Here is a 27,846-nt window from a genome sequence, read left to right on the forward strand (position 1 = left end):
CTTCATTGTCTGATATTCTATCTTCTAAGTGTTCTACTCTGCTGGTAGTATTCTCATTTGAGTTTTTAAGTTGGTTTATTGCTTCCTGAATTTCTAGGATTTCTGTTTGTTTGTTTTTTATAACCTCTATCTCCCTGTATAGTTGATCCTTTGCTTCTTGGATTTGTATATGTAATTCATTGTTGAAGTGATCTTTCATTGTCTGATTTTGCTGTCTAATGTCTTCCTTGAGACTCCAGATCATCTGAAGCATGTAAATCCTGAATTCTTTATCTGACATTCTATCTGCTATAGCTCTTACCTCTTCTAAAGTTGAGTTGACCTGCATTGCTTGTGGTCCTTTCTTTCCTTGTCTTTTCATACTGCTCGCGTTTCTTTCTGCTTGGTGAAACTGTTGTGTTATTGAATTTTCCCCCTATATATTTATATTGTTCTTGTATAGTTGCAAAGTCTCCCTTGCAGGGGCAGGCGGCAGCTGTGCTCCTCCTCCAATTGGGGTGATCTGTCTATCACGCCGCCGGGCTGCTGGGCCCCTTCTCCAATAGGGGTGATCTGTCTACTACTCTGGCGGGCCGCTGGGCCTGTTCTCCAGGTTGCAGGTCTGCCTACCTTGGAGGCGTGGGGGGCGGCTGTGCCCCTTCTCCAATTGGGGTGATCTTTCAACTAGGCTGGCTGGCCGCTGGGCCCCTTCTCCGGGACACGCGGTCTGCCTACCTTGCAGGCGCGGGCTGTGGCACTGCCCCTCCTCCAATTGGGGTGATGTGTCTACCACCCTGGTGGGCCGGTGGGCCTGTTCTGCTGGTGGGTCACAGGTCTGCCTACCTTGCAGGCGCGGCGGCGGCTCTCTAATTTTTAATATTTATTTCTGCATCAACAAGGACCTTGTGCTATTTCAGTCATATTTTTGATCTGGCAAGTTATTATGAGTTAATGATTGAATGAGAAATATTTTCCAAAAACTTCTGTTCCATTCCTAGTAACAGAGGGACACAAAATAATCTATTTTCCCTCTTACATGAGTGCTAATGAATATTTTTGGTGGTAATGCTGAAGATATTCAAGTGATGTTGGTGGAAGATGAAGGCCAGAAAAGTTACTTTATTTTTTAATTTTTTTGTAATTATTTTATTTGTTCTTTTTTAGATATGTATGACAGTATAGTACATTTTGACATACATACATGGAGTATAACATTATAATTAGGATATCATTCTTTTGGTTGTTTGTGATGTAAAGTTTCACTGGTTGCGTGTTCATATATGAATATAGGAAAAGTTACATCCTGTTCATTCTACTGTCTTTCCTGTTCCCCTGCTTTCTTCCTTCCCTCCATTCCCATTTGTCTAATCAAATGAACTTCCCTTTAATAAGTGAACTGACAGTGTAAATCTGGAGGAAACATGATAAACTGGAAAATGTTTGCACTAAGGTCTTCAAATACATTTTCTAAAACAATTTGAGATCACTCCTTCCCACAAAACAAAAACAGAAAGAAACAAGCAAAACAACAACAACAACAACAATAACAACAAAAACATCTGTAGTTTTCAGTACCTTTTTGTAGGAGAGAACCTGATTGCTATTTAGATTGCTTTTGTTTTCTTCCCTGCTCAACAACAAAATAATCATATTTAGATATACTGCATTTCCCAAAGGGTACTATGTAGAAATAGATATTTTACATATAAACAATGAGGTAAACCATTACAAGGAAAGAGTCATTGTCTGCAGATGTTGCTAGTACCAACCTGAGAGTAGGAGACTTGGGCTAGGAAAACAGACTGTGGTTTATAGTAGTCTAGAATAAAAAGGGGATATCAGAGCTTATGAGTACAAGACTACCTGTCAGTATTCCAGGAAGAGTTCATGATTGTAATCTTAAGCAAATACTTATGTATGTCCATGGCCTGGGAGGTAAGTGCCTATTACCAAGGCTTTGTTGGTAAGTTAATCAAGACATCACAGCATCTTCTGTTTGAATCTCTGCTTCTCAGTGTTAAATACACAGTCAAGTGCCAATAAATGGTAATCATGATTTGAGTTTATGCCAGATGTTCCCTATAAATCATGAAATTCAAAGGCAAATACTTGAAAGCCATTCTCAACACAAGATGATTAAAAGCATTTGTTGCAGTTGTTTGTAGTGTATTTTAAGAAAATAATTTCATAACAAATATTTACTAGAAAGATTTCATTTGGAGGCATGAGGTTTTTAACTTCCATTATATGTTAACCACTAGGTACTATATTTTGGAAGTCTTCCTACTTAACACAGAAGATCCACACATTCATTCCAAAATATTTCTTGAATACCCTTTATATACCAGGAACTTTTCTAGGCATTGAGGACACTATATTACATACAATAGCCAGAGTACTCTAGTTATGAAGCTTGAGTTCTGAGAGCAGTAAACAATAAAGAAACAACATAATTTTTGTTCTTTAAAAACAACTATATCAAGGTTATTATTTACATGTGAAAAGCTGCACATGTTTAACTTACACAACTCGATGAGTTTGGGTTAAGTATACGTCTGTATACTTAACCCAAATCCATCACCTCCACCAAGGCCATAGACACATTCATTGTTTCCCAAAGTTTCCTCTTACTTCAATTGCAACCTTATGTGTATGATATACATTATGTGTAAACCATAAGAGCCCTTAATGCAATATCTAACCTCTACCAATTAGAAGTATACAATACAGTATTTTTAGCTATTCCCACTATGTTCTGTGGAAGATTGCATAACTGCAACATTGTATCCTTTGACTATCATCTTCCCATCTCAACCTCCCTCCAACTCCTGACAATAACCACTTTGTTCTTCTCATGTCAGAACACATGAAATCTTACAGAATTTGTCTCATTGTGGCGGGTTTATTTCACTTAGCCTATCCTCCAGGTCTGTTTACATGGTTTCAAATGACAGGCTTTCCTTCTTTTTAAGGTGAAATAATATTCAACTGTACAAATAAACCCAATTTTCTTTATCTATTTGTCTGTTGATAGATATTAGTTTATTTCTACATCATGGATATTGTGAATTAAGTGCTAAACATAAAAGTCAGGTATCTTTTTAGAAATCCTGTTTTCAATTTCTTTGGATAAATATCCTGAAGAGAGAGAACCAAACTACATATTTGTTCTATTTTATATTTTGGAGTCATTGCCATACTGTTTTCCCTAATAGTTTTGCTATTAATATGCCCTCAAATCATAAGTGAACTGGATTCTTTTTTCTTCACTTCTTGCTGATTTTTTAGATAGCCTCTAAGAAGTATGAGGTGATACTTTGTTTCAATTTGCATGTCTTTGGTGATTAGTTGTGTGTAGCACTTTTTCGTGTACCTACTGGTCATTTGTACATCTTATTTGGGAAAATGTCTTTGTAGGTACTTAGTTCACTTATAAATAGTGTTATTTATTTGCTTGCCATTGAGTTATATAAATTCCATTGAGTATTAACCCCTTATCAGAGATATGGTTTGCAAATACTTTTTCTCATTCTATAGGTTGTATTCAAAATCAGGGCAAAGGCCCATGTTAAGGAGCTTTTACTTCTTTATTTCTATAAGTTTAACATTTCTCAGTTCTTATGTTTAAGTGTTTATTCCATTTTAAGATGATTTTAGTGTATGGTGTAAGATATGAGTTCAATTTCATTCCTTTGCCTGTGTATATCCAGTTTTCTTGATACCAATATGAAGAAACTATTCTTTTTGAATTTTGTATTTTTGGCACTCTTGTCCAACACAAATTAATAATATATGTATGGGTTTATTTCTGAGCTCTCTAGTCTTATTTCATTGGTCTATGTGTCTGTTTTTATGCCAGACCATACTGCTGTGATTATTTTTGCTTTGTAACATAGCATGAAATCAGGAAGTGTGACATCCCTAGTTTTGTTCTTCTTGCTCAAATTTCCTTTAAATTATTTGGGGCATTTTATAGTTCCATATGAATTTTTTATATTTTTTCCTAATTATGTACAAAATACCATTGAGATATTGGTAGGGATTGCATTGGTTTCACAGCTTGCTTTGGATAGAACAACCATTTTAATAACAATATTTCTTTTAAACCATAAAAATCAATGTTTCGATTAAGATGTATGTTCCTCAATTTCCTTCATCAGTGTCATTTATTTTAGCATTCAGATTTGTCACCTCTTTGGCTGAATTTATTCCTAAGTATTTTATTCTTTTTTAAGATCTGTCAAATATTCTTTACATTTAGTTGCTTCAGTGTTGGATGAATATACATTTAAAATCCTTATATCATTGATAAATTGGTACCTTTATCAATTAGTGGCTATTTTATCTCTTGTGAACATTTTTGGCTTAAAGACTCTTTTTTGAATAAAATTAAATCATCCCTCTATATTTACCCCTTGTGCACTCTCTTGCTTGCAGTATTTTTTTTTCTATCTCTTTATTTCAGCCCATATGTCTTCTTTATTTTTTGATGGGAGTTGATGGTTGGTGATTGAACCAGGTACAGTTAACCACTGAGCTATACCTGCAGCCCTTTTTGAGACAGGGTTTCAATAAGTTGCTTAGGGCCCTGACAAGTTGCTGAGGCTGGCCTTGAACTTGTGATCCTCTTGCCTCAGCCTCCCAAGTCCCTGGGATTACATACATATACCATTGCACCTGGCCCATGTATCTTCTTAAAGCTCCAGTTAGTCTCTTGTGGCAACGTATAGTTGGATTTTTTTTAAAAACCATTCTGTCTTTTGATTGGGAGAATTTAACCCATTTACATTAAAAATAATTATTAATAAGTAAGGACTTAGCTATTGCCATTCTGTTAATTGTTTTCAGACTGTCTTGCAGTTCCTTTGGTTTTCTTCCTCTTCAGCTATCTTCCTTTGTTGTTAGATGATTTCCTGTTGTGATATGTTTAATTCCTTTCTGTTTGTATATCTGCCACAGTTTTTTTTTCTTTCATTTGCCATCAGATTACACAAAATATCATTTGTCATAACATTGTATTTTAAGCAGAGAACACTTTGATTCTAATTGCATGCAAAACTACACTTTTAACTTCTCTAGCCCCACACAGGATGTTATTGATGTCACAGTTTATATATTTTATACATCATGTTTGCATTAACAAATTATTTTAGCCATAGTTACATTTAATACTTTTGTCTTGCAATTTTTATATTCCTGTTAAAATTGATTTATGCACCACCATTACCTTGTTGAAGAATTTTTAATTTGATTATATATAACTACCTTTACCAATGAGTTTCATAACTTCATGTTTCCATGTTGCCAATTAATCACACTTCATTTCAACTTATAGGATTCCCATAACATTTCTTAAAAGACAAGTGGTGAACTCTTCCACTTTCATTTATCCAAAGGGAAGTCTTTATCTGTACATTTCTGAAGAATACCTTGGGCAGGTATAGTATGTTTGATTGGCAGGTTTTTTTTTTCTTTCAGTACTTTGAATATATTATCCTACCCTTTCCTGGCCTGCAGTGTTTCTGCTGTTAAACTGACTGATGCCTTATTAGGATTTCCTTGTGTGTGACAAGTTGCTTTTCTCTTACTTAATTCAAAATCCTCTTTGTCATTTATTTTCAACAATGTGGTTATAATGTGTCTTGTTAAAGACTTTTACATTAATTCTATTTGAGGTTCCTTGAGCTTAAATGATCTGTATATTCATTTCTCTCACTGCATTGGGAAATTTTCTGTAACTTTCCTTTAACTAAGATTTATTACCCTTTATCTTTCTTGCTCCTTCTCTAATGTTTGTAATGCAACTGTCAATTTGTTTAATGATGTCCCTATGTCCAGTAGAGTTTTTGATTATTTTTCTGACTGGATAATTCCAAATCTTCTGTCTTTGAGTTTACTTATTTTCTTCTGCTTGATTAAGTATGCTGTTGAAGTTTTCTGGTGTTTTTTTTTTTTTTTGTTGTTGTTGTTGTTTGTTTGTTTGTTTTGTTTTTTGTTGTTGTTCATTCTATTCTTCCATGCCAGAATTGCTAAAACTCTTCTTCTTAAACTCTTTAATGCATTTAATTTAGAAATTTTTTTTCTTAATTGTGATCCTGGAATCTCTCATCTAGTTGTATGGGCTCCAAAAAAAAAAAAGAATTCTTGAACATGTTTAGTTGCTAAAATTAGTGTTTCTATAGGTTTTGGACTACAAAGACCTCCTCTTTCACTATCCTAATGATGTCACTAAAAGAGAATAATTTTGGCTAATAATGGATAACATTTACATGGTTCTTGAATGTACCAGACACAAGTATAAATAATTTTATACATTAATTTGTGATTGATAAATAATAAATTGATATGGAACATATTCATACTCATACATGTTTAAAGATATGTTTAAAGATTTCATGTAACTTTCCTAAATTAAAGAGAGATAATATTGGGGAGATAGATTCAAAGCTGGGTAATCTAGATTTTCATTGCTTCTAAGTCTTCTTACTTATCTGCTTTATATATATTTTCCCTGTATGGATTCTCTTAAGTTCCCTCTTATTTCCTCCCTCATTTGAGGAAAGGTTCATCCAAGCTTCCTTCACAAATTCTAATCTCCTTTTTGTGCTTTAAAACCCAACATTATTTTCCAGGTATTTCTAATATACACCAGTATATATATCCATGCCTTCATCTTTTAAATTTTTCAAATCTATTTCTGTGTAGTCTTTTGTTCATAAACTTGAAGAGAGCTGACTTATATTTAATTCCATCCCTTTTGATTCTCCATAAACATACTATCTATCCTACATATTACAATCAAAGACATATTTTACCAACATGTATTTGAGAAAGTCTCTATATTTTTGAAGACAAAATGTAAAAGTAAATGTTGGGTATTAAAATAATTAAGTAAAGTTGCGGCAAGTTAATACAAAAAGTTTCAGTTTAAAGATAAATTTTATTTTGATGTAGATTTTGTATTTATGACCTCTTCAATTTTTCAGGAAAAGATGTAATATTTATTGAACATTTATTTCCTGAACAATGGGATAAACATTTTCCTTATATTATCTCATTTGTATTCTCATAGCAACTCTGCAAAAAGGTGTTATTGTATAAGTCCTTTGAAGAACCAAATGTCTGATTAAATTCATGGTTATCATAAATCTAGGAGGAAAAGCTAATGTTATGGATGGCCAAGTTATGAGTCACCATATCTTGCCAAGCTAGAAGAATGAGTCAAAAATCAACAAGGAACATTTAACAGGGATACCTATAAAATCACATTCAGATTAAACGCATCTTTAGTATCTATAGTTCTTATAAATTTTCTTGACTGCATTTCATGGGAGAGGTCACGCAGAGCTCCCTAAACCTCAATATGAGCTGATATTTTTATGAGCACCTTTATCACCCTGTCATACTATTATTATTATATAATAGAGTGTCCACATCAAAGAAAATATTTTTTTCCTGTGTATTCCCACTAGTCAATGCTTATTTGGGATATTGTATTGTTTCTGGTTAGTATATTTAAGTGAACTTTGGCAGTATTTAGATCATAAAATGGTGAACAGCAGGATGGTACATCTGTCACAGTTGACAGGATAGGGTAATATATGGGAATATTATTGATACATTAAAATTCTGCCACATGAAGGGCTACAGCACCTGAGAGCTGAAAATGGAAATTAAAGATGGGTAGGTTTCAGGTCAACATAAAGAGAAACTTTCTGAGTGTCAGAGCAGGCCAACAGTGGCAAGGTCTCATAATGAATGTGATCAAGCAAGGTACTTTGAATCTTTAAAGATTCTGGGATTTTAGCTGGGCATGGTGGTGCACATCTCTAATTCCATCTGAGGCAGGAAGATTGAAAGTTCAAAACCAGCCTCAGATATGGTGAGGCGCAAAGCAACTCAGTAAGACCATTCTCTAAATAAAATACAAAATAGGGCTGGAGATGTGGCTCAGTGGTAGAGTGCTCCTGCCTTCAATCACTGGTACAAAAAAAAAAAAAAAAAAGAGAAAAGAAAAGAAACAAGATTCTGGGATTTTACATCTCTCTTATTTGGCCTTCAGGCACTCTTACTCAAAATGATTTCTCCCCTTCAGAACAAGATTGCACTGATACACTATATTTAATAATTAAAGTATGTAATTACTCACAATCTCATGTGCACTAATAGTATTCTACAGTAGTCCTCTTCCCACCAAAAGTCTGCAAGGTGGAGGAAATATGTTTTATATACCTCTTCATACTGTTCTGAACACATAACTGAGCTCAATAAATACTTGTTGACTGATCAGTAATTTTCCAACCTGCTGATGCTGCTCTCTTTTGCAAGGGCAATTATAAACATCTCTAGGAGCCAACTCAAGTTCTTAAAATGATACAGATGCTATTGTACTGTCTTGCTTCAGCAGCAATCATTCTACAGAAACCACTGTCAGCAAAATAGGGCAAAGCTATTGTTTTGGTTTTCTTAATAAGAGGAGAAAGGAAAATAATTCTCATTTAAAACCATGGCCACTCAGTTAGCCATATCAAATAATACTTTGCATGGATAACTAAGTCTTTGTGTATCTGGCTTCCACAAACAACTTAAGTGCTTTGGAACATTACAAATGCCATTTATTTCCTTTTACTTTTTTTTACATATGCACATATATAAGCCATTTTGTTTCCCCTGTAACCAAATGCATCATCAGTAAATGGCGTATTTTATGGTCTTTATAATTACGATTTCTTAATACTGTTTTTTTCTCCCATTTTAGAAATACTGAAAACTTTTTTTTTCCTCCCTCTTTAGCATTATCTTTAAGCATTAAACTTTAACATTATCCCCATGGAACATGAATATATTAAAAAATAAATGCTGTAGCAGTTTTAGCAAATGATATTGATCTCACTGAACCAAAATTGACTGTACATTTTTCTCATTTGTTTTTTAATATTTTTTTAAACTTATAATTAGATTTACCTCTAACTGAATTGTATGGCTTTTGATATACATCTTAATAAATGGTATTCTTGATAGACTATATTTAATAATTAAAGTATGTATCCATGTACACTAATAGTATATTACAACAGTCCTCTTTCTACCAAGTCTCCAAGGTAGAGGAATTTTATATATATATATATATAATAAATATTCTTGATTTCAGTATTGTCTTAAAATGAAATAAGTAACATGTCTTTTATTGGTCCCCAGGTATCTTTTATGGGTGATTTCATATTTCAAGTAAGTCAACACTAGAAAGAATAGAGGACTCCTTGTATAGAAATGTGTTTTCTAGTGTTCTGTACTAATTAGCAAAGTGACTTTAAGCAAGCCAGTTTAAATTCTTTGGTTCTCTAAGTCTTCCTTTATAAGTGAGAGAACTTGGACTCTCTCTCTAGATTCCTTCTAGAGCTAATGATTTACAGTTTCAGAACATCTTGAACTTGATAAAAGTTTATACCAGTATAAAATATTCTAAAAAACATAAAATATTTTACATTGGAATTTGTCTGATTGAAACAATATCCTTGAATTATCAGTTTACCACATTCAATATTATTTTAACTAATGCTTCTAAAGATTTTTTTCTACAAACATTACTCCTTTCAATATTTCTTTGTACCCTGTAAGAAGGAAGTAATTTTATTTTACTTTATTATTTTTTAAAGGGACACAGAGAAACATTTATTATGGGCATCACAATAATACTGTATGTATCACAGCACATTAGACACACTTGCTTTATTCCTAATGAAATGTGTGGGATAGTTTTTCCTTTAATCAAATTAACTCTAGTATTTTCCTTCAGAGTTCCCATCTAAGGGCAAAAGCAATGGAAACAAATGATGAGCCAAAGTATGTTAAACCATCTGTTTTGAACAGATTAAACAGCTGCCATTATTTTTGAGAATATTAACACATCTTAACTTGTATGCTATTTATTAATTAAAAGTACATATCTAACTGTTGAAAATAATAAAAGGGAATTGCTGCTTTCATTACCTGACTGGTGGAACCCAGTCTCCCCGTCTCTCTCTCTCTCTCTCTCTCTCTCTCTCTCTCTCTCTCACACACACACACACACACACACACACACACACACATACACACACACAAAATTAGTTATTGTATAATATATATTATAGTATTTATTATACTAATATATATTATACATAAACTAATTGCATGCATATGTATATGTGATATATATATATCCTAACCTATGAAGGGGCAATCCCTTCACATATTGATGAAAAATGATAAGTAGAATAAATAATAGCTAGGGCATTTACAGTATAAGAGAAAATTGAGTAGTCAGGTATTAAACTTCACACGTAAGCCAGGCCTGATGGGACATACCTGTAATTCCAGCAATTTAGGAGTCTCAGGCAGGAGTAACAAAACTTTGAGGCAAGTCTGGGCAAGTTAGTAAGAACCTGTCTCAAAGTTAAAATGAGCTGGGAATGTAGCTTAATCTCTAGTAACACACACACACACACACACACACACAAAATTCACACATGTATATTTACATTTGTAATCCATTCATCATAATCTGATATCATATGCTACTCAATAAAATATCACTGGTCCTTCCATAAAACTTGATGGGAGAATTTATCTTGGAATTTAAGAAATAACATTAAATTAAGTTTGTGACTACATACGCAAAATAAATGTTTTTTGGTGAACATAGTGAAATAATTCCCTGCAACATTTTGTTTTCTTTTTTGTTTGTCTTATATTTGCATTTTTCTTTTTCCCTCTCAATGTGTTTCTTTTCTGTTTCTGTTTGTTTTTTAATTTGTTCTTTTTAATTATGCATGACTGTAGAATCTATTATGATATATTGATACAAGCATGAGATACATCTTGTTCTAATTAGGGTTCTAGTCTTATGAATGTACATGATGGTGAGATTCACTGTGGTGTATTCATATATGTACATAAGAAAGTTATGTCAGATTCATTCTATTGCCTCCCTTTTCCTATCCTCCCTCCCTTTTCTTCAGTCCCTTTTGTCCAATCCACTGAACTTTTATCCTTCCCCTTATTGTGGGATAGCATACTTATCAAAGAAAACATTCAACATTTGGTTTTTTTTTGCATTTGGCTTATTTCACATAGCATGGTAGTGGGAGCTTGGCTTATTTCACATAGCATGATAGTCTCCAGATCCATCCATTTATTGGCAAATATTATAAAGTCATTCTTCTTTATGGCTGAGTAATACTCCATTATGTATATATACCACAATTTCTTTATCTATTCATTTCTGGATAAGCATCTAGGTTGGTTCCTTAGCTTAGCTATTGTGATTTCTGCTGCTATAAACATTGATGTGGATGTGTCACTGTACTATGCTGATTTTACCTCCTTTGGATATATACTGAGAAGTGGGTCAAATGATTCCACTCCGTTTTTTTTTTTTTTTTTCTTAGTACTTAAAATTTTATTAGGGATTAAGATGAGCTCTACTACAAAGACATCAATTTGAATTCCATTTATTCTCTTTGTAACAGAAACAACTTCACTAAAAGACATTTCATTATTATTATTATTGTTATTATTTTGAATATTAACATTCTAGTCTTTTTCTTTTGACATTTTCCAATTTTTTTCTTATGATCTTACATAGAAATGCTCTCAAAGCTTTTTAAATATGACTTTATGGCCCATAGCTTAGATTCTGATTTAATAATTTTTTTTCATTTTTTAAAATTTTAACTTGTTATATATCACAGCAAAATGCACTGTAATTCTTATTACCCATGTAGAGTACAATTTTTCATATCTTTGGTTGTACTCGAATAGAGTCACACCATTTGGGTTTTCTTACATGTACTTAGATGTCCATCTCATTTCACCATCTTTCCTACCTCCATGCCCTCTCCCTTCCCCTGCCTCCCCTTTTTCCCTTTGCCCTATCTAGAGTTCATCTAATCCTCCCCCCCCCACCCTCACATTATGAATCAGCAGCCTTCAATCATAGAAAACATTCAGCATTTGGTTTTTGGGGATTCGCTTACTTCACTTAGCATTATATTCTTTCAATTTTTCACTTAGCATTATATGCTTTCAATTTTTCTCCATGTAGGATGATGTTGGCCTGGGGCTTAGCATAGATAGCTTTTATGATGCTGAGATGTTTTCCTCGTATTCCTATTTTTTCTAGTGTTTTGAACATGAAGGGGTGCTGTATATTATCAAATTCATTTTTTTGCATCTATTGAGATGATCATATGGTTTTTATCTTTGAGTCTATTAATGTGATGAATTACATTTATTGATTTCCATATGTTGAACCAACCTTGCATCCCTGGGATGAACTCCACTTAATCATGATGTATTGTCTTTTTGACATGTTTTTGTATTTAATCTGCTAGAATTTTGTTGAGAATTTTTGCATATATGTTCATTAGAGATATTGGTCTGTAGCTTTCTTTCTTTGATGTGTCTGGTTTTGGAATCAAGGTGATATGGCCTCATAGAATGAGTTTGGAAGTGATCTCTACTTTTCTACTTCCTACAACAAATTGAAAAGTATTGTTATTAATTCATCTTTAAAGGTCTTATAGAACTCAGCTGTGTATCCATCCGGTCCTGGGCTTTTCTTGTTTGGTAGACTTCTGATGGCATTTTCTATTTCATTGCTTGAAGTTGATCTCTTTAAATTGTGTATATCATCATGATTCAATTTGGGTAAATAATATGACTTCAGAAATTTGTTGATGCCTTTGATATTTTCTATTTAATTGAAGTATAAGTTTTCAAAATAATTTCTAATTATATTCTGTATTTCTGTACTGTCTGTTGTAATATTTCCTTTTTCATCATGTATGCTAGTTTTCTCTCTCCTTTCTTCATTAGCATGGATAAGGGGCTGTCAATTTTATTTATTTTTTCAAAGAACCAACTTGTGTTTTTTCAATGTTTTCAATTGATTCTTTTGTTTCAATTTCATTGATTTCAGTTCTGATTTTAATTGTTTCCTGTCTTCTACTGCTTTGGGTGTTAATTTGTTCTTCTTTTTGTAGGGCTTTGAGATTTAATGTCAAGTCACTTTTTGTTGACTTCTTCTTCTTTTCAGTGATGAACTCCATGCAATGAACTTTCCTCTTAGAACTGCCTTCACAGTGTCCCAGAGATTTTGATATGTTGTATCTGTGGTCTCATTCACCTCTAAGAAATTTTTAATCTGCTCCTTGATATCTTTGCTACCCATTGTTCATTCAGTGGCATATTATTTAGTCTCCAGGTGTTGGAGTAACTTTTATTTTTTGTTTTATCATTAATTTCTAACTAATTTTATTATGTTCTGATAGAATACAGGGCAGAATCTCTACATTTTTGTATTTGCTAATAGTTGCTTTGTGGCATAATATATGGTCTATTTTAGAGAAGGATCCACGTGCTGCTGAGAAGAGAGTGTGTTTGTTCATTGAAGGATGAAATATTCTATATAGGTTAGTTACATGTAAGTTATTGATTTATTATCAAGTTCTATAGATTCTTTGTTCAGCTTTTGTTTGGAAGATCTATCCAGTGGTGAAAGAGATGTGTTAAAGTCGCCCAGAATTATTGTGTTGTGGTCCATTTGACACTTGAACTTGAGAAGTGTTTGATGAACATAGATGCTCTATTGTTTGGGGCATACACATTTATTATTGCTATGTCTTGTTGATGAATGGTTCCCTTAAACAGTATGAAATGGCCTTCTTTATCCCCTTTGATTAACTTTGGCTTAAAGCCTACTTTATTTTATATGAGAATGCAAACCCTTGCTTGCTTCTGCAGTCCATTTGATTGATATGATTTTTCTCAAATTTTTACCTTCAGTCTGTGTATGTCTTTCCTATGATATTAGTATCTTGGAGGCAGAATATTGGTGGGCCTTTTTTTTTAAACCCAATGTGCCTTTTAATCCAATCTATGTCTTTTGATTGGCCAGTTTAGGTCATTAACATTCGGGGTTATTATTGATACATGATTTGTATGCCCAGCCATTTTGTTTATTTTTGATATTTAACTTGACTTGGTTTCTCCTTTGATTAGTTTTTCCTTTAGCATAATACCTCCCTTTGCTGATTTTCATTATTGTTTTATTTTAATTCCTCTTCATGGAATATTTTGCTGAGGATGTTCTACAGTGCAGGTTTTCAAGTTGTAAATTCTTTTAACTTTTGTTTATCATGGAAGGTTTTTGTTTTGTCATCAAGTCTAAAGCTTAATTTTGCTGGATATAATATTCTTAGTTGGCATCCATTTTCTTTCAGAGCTTGGTATATGTTGTTCCCATATCTCTTGGCTTTGAGAGTCTGGTTTAAAAATCTGCTGAGTTAGGAATTGATCTCCCCTTATATGTGATCTAATTCCTCTTTATTGTGGCCTTTAAGATTCTATACTTATTTTGTATGCTAGGTATTTTCATTATAGTGTGGCTTGGTGTAGATCTGTTGTAATTTTGTACATTTGGTATCCTGTAAACCTCTTGTATTTGATTTTCTAATTAATTCTATTTGAGAAATTTTCTGACATTATCTTATTGAAGAGATTGTGCATTCCTTTGTTTTGAAACTCTGTGCCTTCCTCTATCCCAGTAACTCTTATATTTGTTCTTTTGATGCTATCCCATATTTCTTGGGCTCTCTGCTCATGGTTCCTTACCATCTTCACTGTGTGGTCACATTTATTTCCCAGATTGTATACTTTGTCTTCATTATCTGACATTCTGTCTTCCATGTGATCTAGTCTCTTGGTAATGCTTTCTATTGTTTTTTTTTTTTTAAGCTTACTGTTTCCTTTATTTTAAGGATTTCTAGTTACTCCCCCCCCAATGATATCTATCTCTTTGCTACCTGTATTTGCTCCCTTATCTCTTTGTTGGTGTGATCTATGTATGCCTGTATTTTCTCTCTTATCTGTTTATTGGTGTCATCAATGATTGCCTGTATTTTTTTCTCTTATCTCCTGGTTGAAGTGTTCATTTTTTTCCTGTATTTGCTCATTTAGGTCATTCTTTAGTTCATAGATCATTTTAATTATGAACATTTTGAACTCCTTCTCTGACATTTCATCAACTGCACTGTCCATGGGTTCTGTTATTGTAGTATCCTGATTTGTTTGGAGCACTTTCCTCCCTTGTTTTTTCATGTTGTCTATGTGATTTCCTTAGTTGCAGTGTGGATTTGAGATATTACCATTTCTACCCTATAATCTTGTGGTATGTGTGCAGATTATCTTTATCTCACCTTGGTGTTGGGCTTCCAGACCCTGCTGGTGTCCAAGGATGGATGCTACTGTAACTATAGGTGGTGGCAGCAATAGCAAGAGGTAACTTGAGATAGCAGTGCAGGTACCTTAAGATGGATGCAACATCTTTCAGAGATGGGGATGAAAGCGTGGGCCTTTCATTAGCTTTGGGATGCATGTTCCAAGATGTAACTGCTTCTAGGCCATGCCTGTTGTCCCAAGGTGGAGGCTACTGCATGGGGAAGGGTAGGGGTATGGCTATAGTGTCTTAAGATGGAAGTGGGTTAAACCTGGGCTCCTAGGTGGTGGTGGGGGGATGACCTACCCAAGCTTACCCTGGGCCTTGGCTCCTGTGTAGTTCAGCGAGGCAGGTATGAGCTGATCCTGAGCTCTGGTGAAGGTCTGCCAATGGGAAGAGGCATTCTGTGCTGAGCCTGAACTCCAGTGGATTTCTGCTGGTGGTGGGATGGACTGGGGCCTACCTTGAGCCCAAGGTTCCATGCAGGTCAGTGAGGTAATTCTTACTACTCCTAGTTTTTTTTTTTTTTTTCTTTTTTTGAGAAATCTCCATTCTGCTTTCCAGGGTGTGTCTTATAGATTCTAATAATCTAAAGATCTATAAAGTATATATGAGTTGTCTTAACCGAGAATATCAACAAGTTCAATTTAATGACTTCTTAGATTTTTCAATTTTGTCTTACATTTTCTGATCAAGATTGAGATTGATGTTGGCAGCTTTACTAAAGAACACCCTTTTCTAGTGGAGTGTCCTCAAAATGAAACCCACAGCCCATTCCCATAAGAATCAGCTGGGATGTTTGTAAAATTCAAATTTCTGTACATAACCCCAGACTTACTAAATCAGAAACTCCAGTGTGGTGGTACTAAAAATGTATTGTTATGCTCCAATGAGATTCTTATCCATGATTCTAATCCATGATAGAATTTGAGACCCACAGCACTGATTGTACATAGTACCTTTATCAGTGCTACCATTTGTAGCCAAAGTAGGACATAATCTTGTGCCAGGTTTCCTCCCATACCTGTCTGCTTGCTCTTTCTAATGGAATTCCTTTGCCATTCCTCCCACTGTAGCCTAGCACCTATTAATAGGTGAGATTTCCAGCTGAACTTTACTATGCTCAGCAACCAAACACAAAAAGTAATTTTCACAAGGATATTTTCATGCTGTATATTAAACCTAGTTCAAGGTGCCAGTGCATTTGATTCTACAACTGTGATGAAAGGTTTTAAAGCACAGATCTGTTGATTTGAGGGGCACCCATTTTTCTTTCTCTTTTATTGTCCTTGTCCACAGAGTATAGTTGCAAGAGGCTTTGAAGTCCAGTCACGTACTAGTTTTATAATGTTAGCAGGTAGCATTCCCTCTGAGACTATTTCCTCCTTGAAAACAGAAGTAATTCCTACCTGCTGAACTCAGAGAGTTGTAATGAAGATTCTTGGAGGAGTGGCTGGAGATGTGGGGCAAGTTATTTTACTTCTCTAAAAATCATCTGCAAAATAAGGATAATAATAATACCTAGACCAGCATTGCCAAAATTAATTGAAATGATCCTAACACATGCTGAGTGTTCGATAAATTGCAACTCTTAATTTTGAGTTTGGGGAAAAGAATGTGGCAGAGTACAGGGACACAAGATACTTTTGCCTCTTTTTATTGAAATTTTCTAAACAACATTATCAGTTGTATAGCTAAAAAGTAGATTCCAAAGGAACACAAACTGGGCTGAATACCTTCCCTAGTAACTCTTTATTTCTGTAACATTGGCACAAGTTGTTGACATTTTCTGAACCTCATCTTTTTCACAAAGGGAGGAGCAGGAATATTCAGTTGACAAGTTTAGTGTGAGGCCCTAAATGGTGTTGTTTACCTTTTCTCTTCTCTTCCTTCTTCCCTTCCTTTCCTTCCCCATCAAAGGAGGATATTGGCAAAGATAATACATGGCCTTATAGTCAGATTCTGATTAATAATGCTTATTTTCAATTTGTGGCTGTCAGGATTGCATATTTCAAATGACTAATGGAGCGAGAGGATCTAGTCCTCTTCACATAAATCAAGGTATATGTGTTCTACAACCAGTTTACCATTTTCATTAGTTTCTTGAATCCACAGTGACACACACAGATAAGAGCGTCTCTGAGACATCCAACTTATGCAATATGGTGAATATTTAAATAATGGATGCAGTTACTTTTAGACTCTAGGTGGATCTAGAAATCAGATTAAGATTCTTCTTTTGAGCAGAGACTATGACTTGGGCATCCTTAAATCCACAAATTATGCTTTTATCTTTAGAAAAAACAATCAGTGAAAATCAACTGCATTTGAAGAAAACTCAAAGTAATCATGGAAAATTCTGTCCTAAATTCTCTACACTTTGCTTAATACCCTCAGTGCATAGTTGATTACTTGAGATGGCAACACTCTAGGAAGAAGAAGAAAGGACTTGGTTTAAAGTTTTTCCTTTTCAACCTGTTCTGTCTTCAGATAGATCAGGAAATATTTTTGATAACAGCTATGTGATTTATACTTCAAATAACTTGAAAAATACTATTTATGTTGAGTGTTTTTTTTTCTTTTTGCTTTTCCCCCTTCTAATTTTGTTCTTTTTAAATAATTTTTGCTTATTTTATTATTTTGACTCCATTTTCTTCTAATATTTCTTTTGGCTATTCTCTTTTGACAAAAACATTGTAGAAATTGTGTAAAAACGTGGATGTGTAACAAATGTGATTCTGCAATCTGTATACAGGGTAAAAATGGGAGTTCTTAACCCACTTGAATCAAATGTATGAAATATGATATGTCAAGAGATTTGTAATGTTTTGAACAACCAATAATAAAAAAGAACAAATTAAAAAAATTTAAAAAAAGAAATTGTGTTGCCCTTTTATATCTTTCTTAGTTTTTTTCAGTAACCATCAAATAAAACAGCAGTAATGAGTACATCATTTCTTTCCTCCTGACTGCTTTCCTCATAAATTTTTCACTGTGGATTATGACTTACTATAGGAGAATTTCTGAGTTAAATTACCTTTAGTAGGATAACAACTGTAAAGAGAATTAAAATGAATATACAGGTAATAGTTTTATCTGTGTCACCTATCTACACAATCTTGTAAGCAGACATGACAACCTTTTCAGAGCTTTTGCTTTTTGAAGAGAATTGATAGATGATCTTGGTAACTTTCCGAAACTTGAAAATTTCTGAGATATTATTTGTTCCTCTTGAATTTTAGGAGTGTATTAATAATTTCTATAATTTATCAATGTGAAGTGCATTATTATCACCATTCTTCAAAGGATGATGTTATTCTGAGGTTACTGTCTTTGGATGATTCAGTATCCAAAGGCATTTCAAACAAGTGTATCCTGAATAATAAATTAATAGTGTTCTCATTGTTAAAAAATAGTTTTGGTTATATAGATTAATATAATTAATACCTAATCTGTTATAAATGTGTAATCATCTATGATACTAAATAACTAACCTGCTTTTTTTAAAAAAATTGAGAGCAGGGACTATTAAATAGTATATGTTTTTGCTGCTAATATTCATCCTGCTGAAAATAGTGTATTCTGGGCAGGAAAAAATGAATAGGCAATTCAGTAGCTAAGACATAAAGAAGAAATTCTCATATGTATATGTTATATAGTGCTTTTGTGAGCTTCAGTAAAATTTTGTGAAGCACTTTGTGTGAAACATTTAGAATTTTTTCTATAATCGTGGCGTATTACAACTATTAATTTTAAATGGAAAAATACTGTCTCTTCTTTTGTTAATGGTAGGAGACAGATACTTTACCTGAAACTGTGAGCTGTGAGCAATCCTAGTAGTCAATCACATCATTTATACTATGTTGAAATCGTGCTTTTGGCATTTGCTTATTCAAAAAAAATAATGTATATAATTATAATTTTTTACTGTGATTGCATTTTTAGTTGATTTACTCTGCTAGACCTAACACTGAAATACAGTTGCCCAGAACACAGTGGATGTCCAAATTCTGAGAAAAATGCATAACATTTTGCATGAAGAGGTTTATATTTGGTGTGAACCTGACCCATAGGGAATACTTCCCTCCTTTCTTTACTTCAATACAAAACAGAAGCCATTTTCCTTAAACGCAATATTCTACAAATATTTACCTACAAATATGTTATTAGTCCAGTGCACAGACACTTGTTGTTAGAGACCCATCATTCCATTTGTCCTCAGAGAAAACACATGGGAAACTGTAAAATTTGGACACCAAACAACTGATAACCAGATAGCAGGTTAGCCTCAATGTGGTGCAAATATTGTCTGTTTGCAAGACTGATATTTGCACACACGTCTTTGGCAGATGATGGCGAAACATTGCACAGAAGAAGCATGCCTCCTGACTCACACAGCACAAAGAGAGAACATCTTCCTCATGTCTATTTTCTCTCCTCTCTTTGCAAAGACTGATGGATTCTTTTAAATGCAAAGATATTTTGAGGAAGTTCTTGAAATTTAAATATGGAGAGGTATGTCTCCAATCTGGGAAATTTTCTTCTTCTTTTTTGCTACCCCAGTTAAAATTCAGGCTTAGAATATCTCACTCGACTCGGTTATTTTTTATTTTGTTTTATTCTTGGACTTAGTGATATTATGACCACATAATTTGAAATTATGACTCATAATTAGAATGAGATTACAAATCATACTCAAGTCCCTGAGTATATAATGCATGTATAGATAGATATAGGAATATAGTTTATGTCAATGTACAAAAGTCTCTCTCTCTCTCTCTTTCTCTCTCTCTCTCTCTCTCTCTCTCTCTCTGTGTGTGTGTGTGTGTGTGTGTGTGTGTGTATTATGGCTTGCTTGGATTTATATTTATTGTTTTTTCATACTTTGCTCATAGGAGATAGTGTAACATAGTAAACAGACATACATGGGATGTGGTACTATTATAGGAATGGATATAGTGGTTAAGAACATAGACTTTGAAACAGAAATTGCTTCTCTGATCGTGAAAAACTTAAGCTTCTATTCTGTGCTTCCTCATCTATAACACGATAATGATAATAGTCTTACCCATTAGGTTTGTTATGGGACTAAATGGGATAAGTCTATAATGTTCTTATAATAATATCTGTCAGGTAAGGGTCAGGTTTATTTTTATCTGATAGTCTACCATCTGTATACCATCTTGTAACCAAAAGACTTAAGAGTATAATTTTAGATCACTCAATAAATATGTGTTTTCCTGAACTGGGCTTGATTATGAGTCAGAGATTGGTAACTGCTAGTTCATATGACTTTGCATGAACTACTTTAACTATCCTAAGCCTGTTTCCTCATCCATGAAATGGGACAATAATTGCTGTCTTGTTTTCCTTGTAGGGTTATTATATACAACAAATGAGATATTTTATATAAATGCATGCGTCTACTTTGAAATGCAAGACAGATAGTTGTAAAGCTTTTGTTTTTCTGAAAAAAAAAACTAAGATGACTGATTCATATTCATTTCTGGTCTAGCAGGTATGGGAAGACCCACATATGAGTACATTAAAAGCAGAAAGTGCTATTGCATCAGAAAGTTCCAGAGAAATTGCTTTTTTAAAGTATGAAGAAAATTTTTTTTTCTTATCTAGAAAGAGCAGAAAGAGAATAAACACATGCCAGTTAAGACTTAGTACATGCTCAGGAGTAATTAAGATTCTAGTCACCTTGATTATTTTCTTGCTTAAATAATATGTCTTATTTAGAGCCAGATCAGATCAATTGGGAAGATGTACCAAAAACTAAAAGCATGTTAGCATCTGGAGAGAGTTTATTTCTTGGTGTATTAGAAGAACATCAGTACTCCCTCCCTTCCTTCCTTCCTTCCTTCCTTCCTTCCTTCCTTCCTTCCTTCCTTCCTTCCTTCCTTCCTTCCTTCCTTCCTTCCTTCCTTCCTTCCTTCCTTCCTTCCTTCCTTCCTTCCTTCCTTCCTTCCTTCCTTCCTTCCTTCCTTCCTTCCTTCCTTCCTTCCTTCCTTCCTTCCTTCCTTCCTTCCTTCCTTCCTTCCTTCCTTCCTTCCTTCCTTCCTTCCTTCCTTCCTTCCTTCCTTCCTTCCTTCCTTCCTTCCTTCCTTCCTTCCTTCCTTCCTTCCTTCCTTCCTTCCTTCCTTCCTTCCTTCCTTCCTTCCTTCCTTCCTTCCTTCCTTCCTTCCTTCCTTCCTTCCTTCCTTCCTTCCTTCCTTCCTTCCTTCCTTCCTTCCTTCCTTCCTTCCTTCCTTCCTTCCTTCCTTCCTTCCTTCCTTCCTTCCTTCCTTCCTTCCTTCCTTCCTTCCTTCCTTCCTTCCTTCCTTCCTTCCTTCCTTCCTTCCTTCCTTCCTTCCTTCCTTCCTTCCTTCCTTCCTTCCTTCCTTCCTTCCTTCCTTCCTTCCTTCCTTCCTTCCTTCCTTCCTTCCTTCCTTCCTTCCTTCCTTCCTTCCTTCCTTCCTTCCTTCCTTCCTTCCTTCCTTCCTTCCTTCCTTCCTTCCTTCCTTCCTTCCTTCCTTCCTTCCTTCCTTCCTTCCTTCCTTCCTTCCTTCCTTCCTTCCTTCCTTCCTTCCTTCCTTCCTTCCTTCCTTCCTTCCTTCCTTCCTTCCTTCCTTCCTTCCTTCCTTCCTTCCTTCCTTCCTTCCTTCCTTCCTTTTTGGCTACTTTTGAGAACCCCTTAGCCCTCATTATTTTCATCTGAGGAAATTAAAAATGCCTGCTCACACTTTGCTCAAACCATTTCATTCAGATAGAGTATATTTGGTTCTATCTTCTTAGAACCAAGGATCTGTGTTAACAGTGAATATGGTTTAGAAATTATTTCCTCAGATAATATAAAATGTCTTATCATTCAAGTGGTTTTTAGAGTCAAGTTAGGTAGTCTATTCTGATGTGTTTGGCCTACTAAAGTTCATTCTTAGGAAAACATACAAAAAGAAATAGCATGGCCTTTTTTTTTTATTTCTACAGGATTTAAGTATCAGTGGTAATGGGGAGGTGCACTGAATTTATACAGAGCTAAACCTTCTAAGTAAAGAATCCAAGAGTTCTTCTCAAGTTAGATTGCTTTTGTAACATCTTTCCTATATTTTGTAGTAACTTTCTTGTGCCCCGTTTTGGAAAAGCAAGAGATTAGAGTTACTGCTAATGTTTAGATGAGTTTGTGTTAAACCTTAGAAAGGTAAATGACTCAGAGATTGCAGATAACTTCCCTATCTTCACTTTCCCTTAATAGCATTGCTATTAAAATAAAAAAAAAACTGGATTAAAAAAAAAGATTTGTACATATTAGTAATGCCTTTGCATTGAATCAGCTCCTTGTATTTTGTTTTATTACTGGAATGACTTTTACACCACCCACATCTGATATTGCTCATAATATCTTACTGAGGTACTTTTGGATATCACATCAGGCATGGGTGATTTGTAGCAATAAACAATTGTCAGTGTAGATAATAGCTGACTGCACAAGGCTGATATATTTGAAGCCTTAAAGCAATCATATTTAATATCATTCCCTGGAACTCAACAGGATGCTAACACCTACTATCAAAGTTCATGTTCTGAGAATAATGATATCGTATTATAATTTTGGAATAAACGTGTCCTGCTTATTAATTAAAACTGTCCTATGCACAAAACATTATTACTGAGTTTTCTTCCAGCTAATGACTCGTAGTACTGAAAATATTATTTTTGAGATTGTTTTTAAGTATTGCAAATAAATATATTGCAAGTTATGTTCCATCTCCAGAAGTTTTTACATGTGAGTAAATTTGAGATCAAAGTCCATCAAAGAATAATATGTTATGTTATTTTTACATGGGTTATCATCTCTTATTAACCTTGAAAATTTTTGTCCTAATAGATGAAAGTAGGGGATGAAGAAAATAAATAGGTAAGGAGGAAATAATTGTAAAGTAAACAACTAATACAGCTAAGAAATGTTGTCCTGGTTATTTTTCATTTATCCCTTTTATTTCAGGACTCTCTCGTGTCCTTTGATATAAGGACAGTGTCCGTGGGGCTCCTTTGCCTTCTGGCTTCTGGTGGGGCAAAGCTAATGAGAGGAACTAGCAGGAGATCGGAGGATAGGAGGAAAGTGAAGTTTTTGTAGGTTTTATTTTCTGACTTCCTCCTGACAGAATACAGTTATGAAAGGCCCTGTTCCTTTCTAAGACCACAATTCCTGATGGTCCTTTGTCATGACATCATTTTTTTCTGTTTCATTAACTTCTGTCTCCTCTTTATTCCTTCAGACATAGAGATGAGGCTTCCTCTACAACTATCCGTGTCAAATTCTCCTCCCATATTAGTTTTCTTACCCTGCCCCCATGTATTTAAATTGTTCGGCCATCAATCTCTCTTTGGTCATCATTTTGAATACCTCATCTTGTTTCTGCTAGTATTTGGTCTCATACAAGTAGAAGAGAGCAGAAAATAGTCCACAGCTGCAGCCAGCTTTGTTGGAGTTGAGCTCTGCTTCTGTTACTTCATAGCTTTGTGATCTCAGGCAAATCTCTTCCACCTTGCTGGACTGAAATTTCTACAACTGTGCAATGAAAAGTGGCTAAATAGATTCCAAGCTCTAAGAATTCTGTGTTCTGTATGTAACTCAAAGTGATGAAATGACCACCTCCATGCTATGTCATTATTAAATTCTTTAGGCATTACTGGGGGTGTGGGGGCAGGGATAAAGCAACCTAGTGAAATTGATATGAGAGCTTAGTTAATAATATTCATAATATAAAATATGTTTTTAGTGAATATAATTTACAGTCAAAGTTCCTTAATTTTTTCATTTTGGGGGGTGGATGTTCTGGGAATTGGACTCAGAAGAACTCAACCACTGAGCCACATCCCCAGGCTTATTTTGTATTTTATTTAGAGACAGGGGTATCACTGAGTTGCTTAGTGACTCACTTTTGCTAAGGCTGGCTTTGAACTCACAATTTTCCTGCTTCAGCTTCCTGAGTCATTGGGATTATAGGTCACCACAGCTGGTTTGAAGTTGCTTTATTTTTATTTGGATATTTTCTCACTGTTTTTCTTTTTTATTGTTTCATCTTGGATATAAATGTTATCAAAATACAAATTGATTACTGTCAGTTCTTTTGAATGGACCCTATTTACATTAGGTTGGTCTCTGATTTTAAGTGAAGCTACTATTTCACTAAAGTACATTTTGGGTATAAAAGATGATTTTTAAGTTTCAAACTCCACTTATCCTTGAAAAAAGTTAAGATTTTTGAAGCATCACTTTCCTAGCAAGTACTTGTCTGCTCTTTTCTTAGGTCTTATGTGTAACTTTTCTCTGATTACCATATTGCAAACTGAAGGAAAACTCAGAGGTGAACCAAAGTAAAGCCACAATTATTACTGTAGATGTGAAGTATGGATATTTGAATAATTATATTTTAGTGTGTTTGTTCCAGTGGATGGTGCTACAAACATGTTAGTTAAACATTTTCAGCATGCAGATTGGTTGGTCAATTGAGCAAAGGAAAATGTTTTTGTAGCCTGGAGAACCGCTGTGGTTCTAAATCTAAATCTCTGAGCTAGAAAAGTATCAACCAAGATTGAAGCCAGCTCAGAGATGAGGAAGGTATAACTGAACATGGCTGGGTAACAAATATCTAAAAGTAGGATGTGAAAGCTACAGCTTAGTAATGGGAGGATGACACTTTTTTGTGGAATAAAACCCTTTGCTGTTAAGGGAAATGATTTTGATAGAAACATTTGGTTTCTGGAGAGTATAATACACAGATCATAATCTCATTCGTGCTCCTTCATAGGGCCCCATTTCTTCCTCTGTCATTTCTTGGCCACTTTGTATCCCAATCTTAGGATTCCTAACTGTGTTCTTCAATCACCAATGAGTTCCCTTTATGTAATTCAACATAAGACTCTGTAATATTGACAAATGAATCTTACACTTAAAATGTCACCTATGCCAACCAACCCTCCTTCCCTTCCTTTCTCTTCAGTCTTGCACATCACTTCAAATCTCAGCTTGGAAAAAATTCATCTTGGTTTCTCTTTTGACCTCCTTTTTAAAAAATAATTATTCCATTTATTTATTCTTGATTTTAATTCTTGTGCCATACGAGTCTTATAAAGGAAGTTGGGGCCTAATCTCACATGATGGAGTTTAGGGGCTACATTTTCTTCTATTAGACACATGGTCTCTGGTTTCATTCCTAAGTTTTTGACCCATTTTGACTTGAGTTTTGTACATGGTTTGAGATAGGGGTTCAATTTCATTTTGTTGCATATGGATTTCTAGTTTTCCCAGCACCATTTGTTGAAGAGGCTATCTCTTCTCCAATGCATGTTTTTGGTACCTTTGTCTAATATAAGCTAATTGAAATTTTGTGGGTTAGTCTCTGTGCCCTCTATTCTGTACCATTGGTCTACCAGGCCAATACCATGCTGTTTTTGTTACTAATGCTCTATAGTATAATTTAAGGTCTGGTATAATGATGCCCCCTGCTTCATTCTTCCTGGTAAGGATTGCTTTAGCTATTCTGGATCTCTTATTTTTCCAGATGAATTTTATGATTGATTTTTCTATTTCCATTTTGATCAGAATTGTATTAAATCTCTACAGTGCTTTTGGTAGTATGGTCATTTTGATAATATTAATTCTGCCTATTCAAGAGCAAGGTAAATCTTTCCATCTTCTAAGGTCTTCTTTGATTTCTTTCTTTATGGTTCTGTAATTTTCATCATATGGATCTTTCACATCTTTTGTTAAGTTCATTCCCAAGTATTTTATTTTATTTTTTTTTTTGAGACTATTGTAAATGGAGTAGTTTTCCTCATTTCCGTTTCTGAGGATTTGTCACTGATATATAAAATATGATTTGATTTATGGGTGTTGATTTTTATATTCTGATACTTGCTAAATTCATTTACTAGATCTAGAAATTTTCTGTTGGAACTTTTAGGGCTTCTACATATAGAATCATATCATCAGTAAATAGTGCCAATCTGAGTTCTTCTTTTCTATGTGTATCCCTTTAATTTCTTTCATCTGTCTAATTGCTCCAGCCAATGTTCAAGAGCTATGTTAAAAAGAAGTGGTGAAAGAGGGAATCCCTGTCTTGTTCCAGTTTTTAGAGGGAATGCCTTCAATTTTTCTCCATTTAGAATAATGTTGGCCTGGGGTTTAGCATAGATACCCTTTATGATTTTGAGGTATGTTCCTGTTATCTCCAATTTTTCTAGAGTTTTGAACATGAAAAGGTGCTGAATTTTGTCAAATACTTTTTCTTTGTCTATTGAGATGATCATATGAGGAGATCCAACATGGCGGTGGGCTCAGAGAGCTCAAGTCTCTGACCTCTTCAGCTGCGCGGGCATAGGGAGTCGTAAACTGTCTAAATGCTGTTTGCTCAGGATCACTAGGCAATGCTGAGCTGACGTGGATCTGGGGCGAACAGTCTGGGCCTCTCACAACACACACCGAGCCCGGATCGGCTGAATTCAAGCTCCCGTTCCCTGCTTCTCCCAGACAAACTGCTGTGACTCGGCACTAAACAATCCCGCTGAAACAACTGGTCGGCCTTTCTGAACCTACGGAGGTTAATGCCAAACGAGCCTTCATAGGCAGTGGCCACAGGATTGAAACAGGGCTTGGGAGAGCCAGTCAGGACCCACCCATTGCATTGGTCACCTGGCAAAGGGAACGAACTGTCGCCATTTGCATGGAATACCACCATGGCAGAGAACTGACGTCACCAGAATGCGGTGGAGGAGATAACTCCATTGAAACCGGCGGCGACAGGTGTGTAACCCCCTAGCCTTCCCTCTCCACACAGCGGTGAAACCTTAAGGGCCCCTCCCAGCTCTCCCTTGAGCGCGATAGCCAGACCGAGGGAATCAGGAGTGGCGCGGGACCCATGGTGCGGAACTCCTGGCTATTGCTCCCACCAGTACTGACAACTGAGGTCTCTTGCACCAGCTACCGGGGGAGTGGCTAACGGAGGGCAAGCAAAATTCGCTGAGGGTTCTCAGCCCCAAGCTCTACAAACTTAGGGTCTGAGGGAATGGCAAACAGGGAGAGTGTGCCCAGTCGTTCATGAAAATAGGGCTCCCGGGAGCAGCAGACCTGGCATGTAGCCAGTATTGTGGTGAGCGTCACCGGTGAGTGGGGCCTGGCTTGAGGAAAAGTGGGGAAGTGACTAGACACAAGAGAAGGCCCTAGGCACTCAGGATTGGAGAGCCGCCCAGTCTGGGAGGAGGAGCTGCTGCACAGTGATTGGTTCCCGCGTATTGAGAGGAGAAGCTTGGCCCGGTGGGAACAACTCCACCTACTGGAAGAGAAGTTAATCAAACTCTATGACTGCATTTATTATTTTTTTTTCTTTTTCTTTCATTTTCATTTTTTGTTGTTGTTGTTCTTTAACTTTTTAAAATGTTTTTAATTTTTTTTAATTTTTTTATTTTATTGTTATTATTATTTTAAATTTTAATTTTCATTTTTTTATTATCATTATTATTTTTTTTTAAAAATTTTTCTTTCTTTCTTTATTTTCTATTTTTTTCTTTTGTCTTTTCATTTCTTTTCAATTTTCTTATTCCCCCTTCCTTGAATTCTACCT

At 34.9% G+C, this 27,846-nt stretch overlaps 1 protein-coding gene and 1 long non-coding RNA gene across 6 annotated transcripts in view; one reads left to right on the forward strand and one right to left on the reverse strand.

Moving 5' to 3' along the window:
* Nucleotides 1-27,846, forward strand: part of Ctnna3 (catenin alpha 3) — a 1,666,222-nt gene that overhangs the window by 1,034,679 nt on the left and 603,697 nt on the right. The gene's annotated exons all lie outside the window — the stretch shown is intronic.
* LOC125618706 overlaps nucleotides 19,995-27,846 on the reverse strand; it is a 15,701-nt gene continuing 7,849 nt past the window's right edge. The window contains exons 2-3 of the long non-coding RNA XR_007350112.1: nucleotides 24,459-24,468; nucleotides 19,995-20,005 (exon numbers count right to left, since the gene is read on the reverse strand). This is a non-coding gene — a long non-coding RNA (uncharacterized LOC125618706). The remainder of the gene's footprint in view (nucleotides 20,006-24,458; nucleotides 24,469-27,846) is intronic.

The sequence above is a fragment of the Marmota marmota genome, unplaced genomic scaffold (assembly GCF_001458135.2).
Source record: "Marmota marmota marmota unplaced genomic scaffold, marMar, whole genome shotgun sequence".
Classification (NCBI taxonomy): Eukaryota; Metazoa; Chordata; class Mammalia; order Rodentia; family Sciuridae; genus Marmota; species Marmota marmota.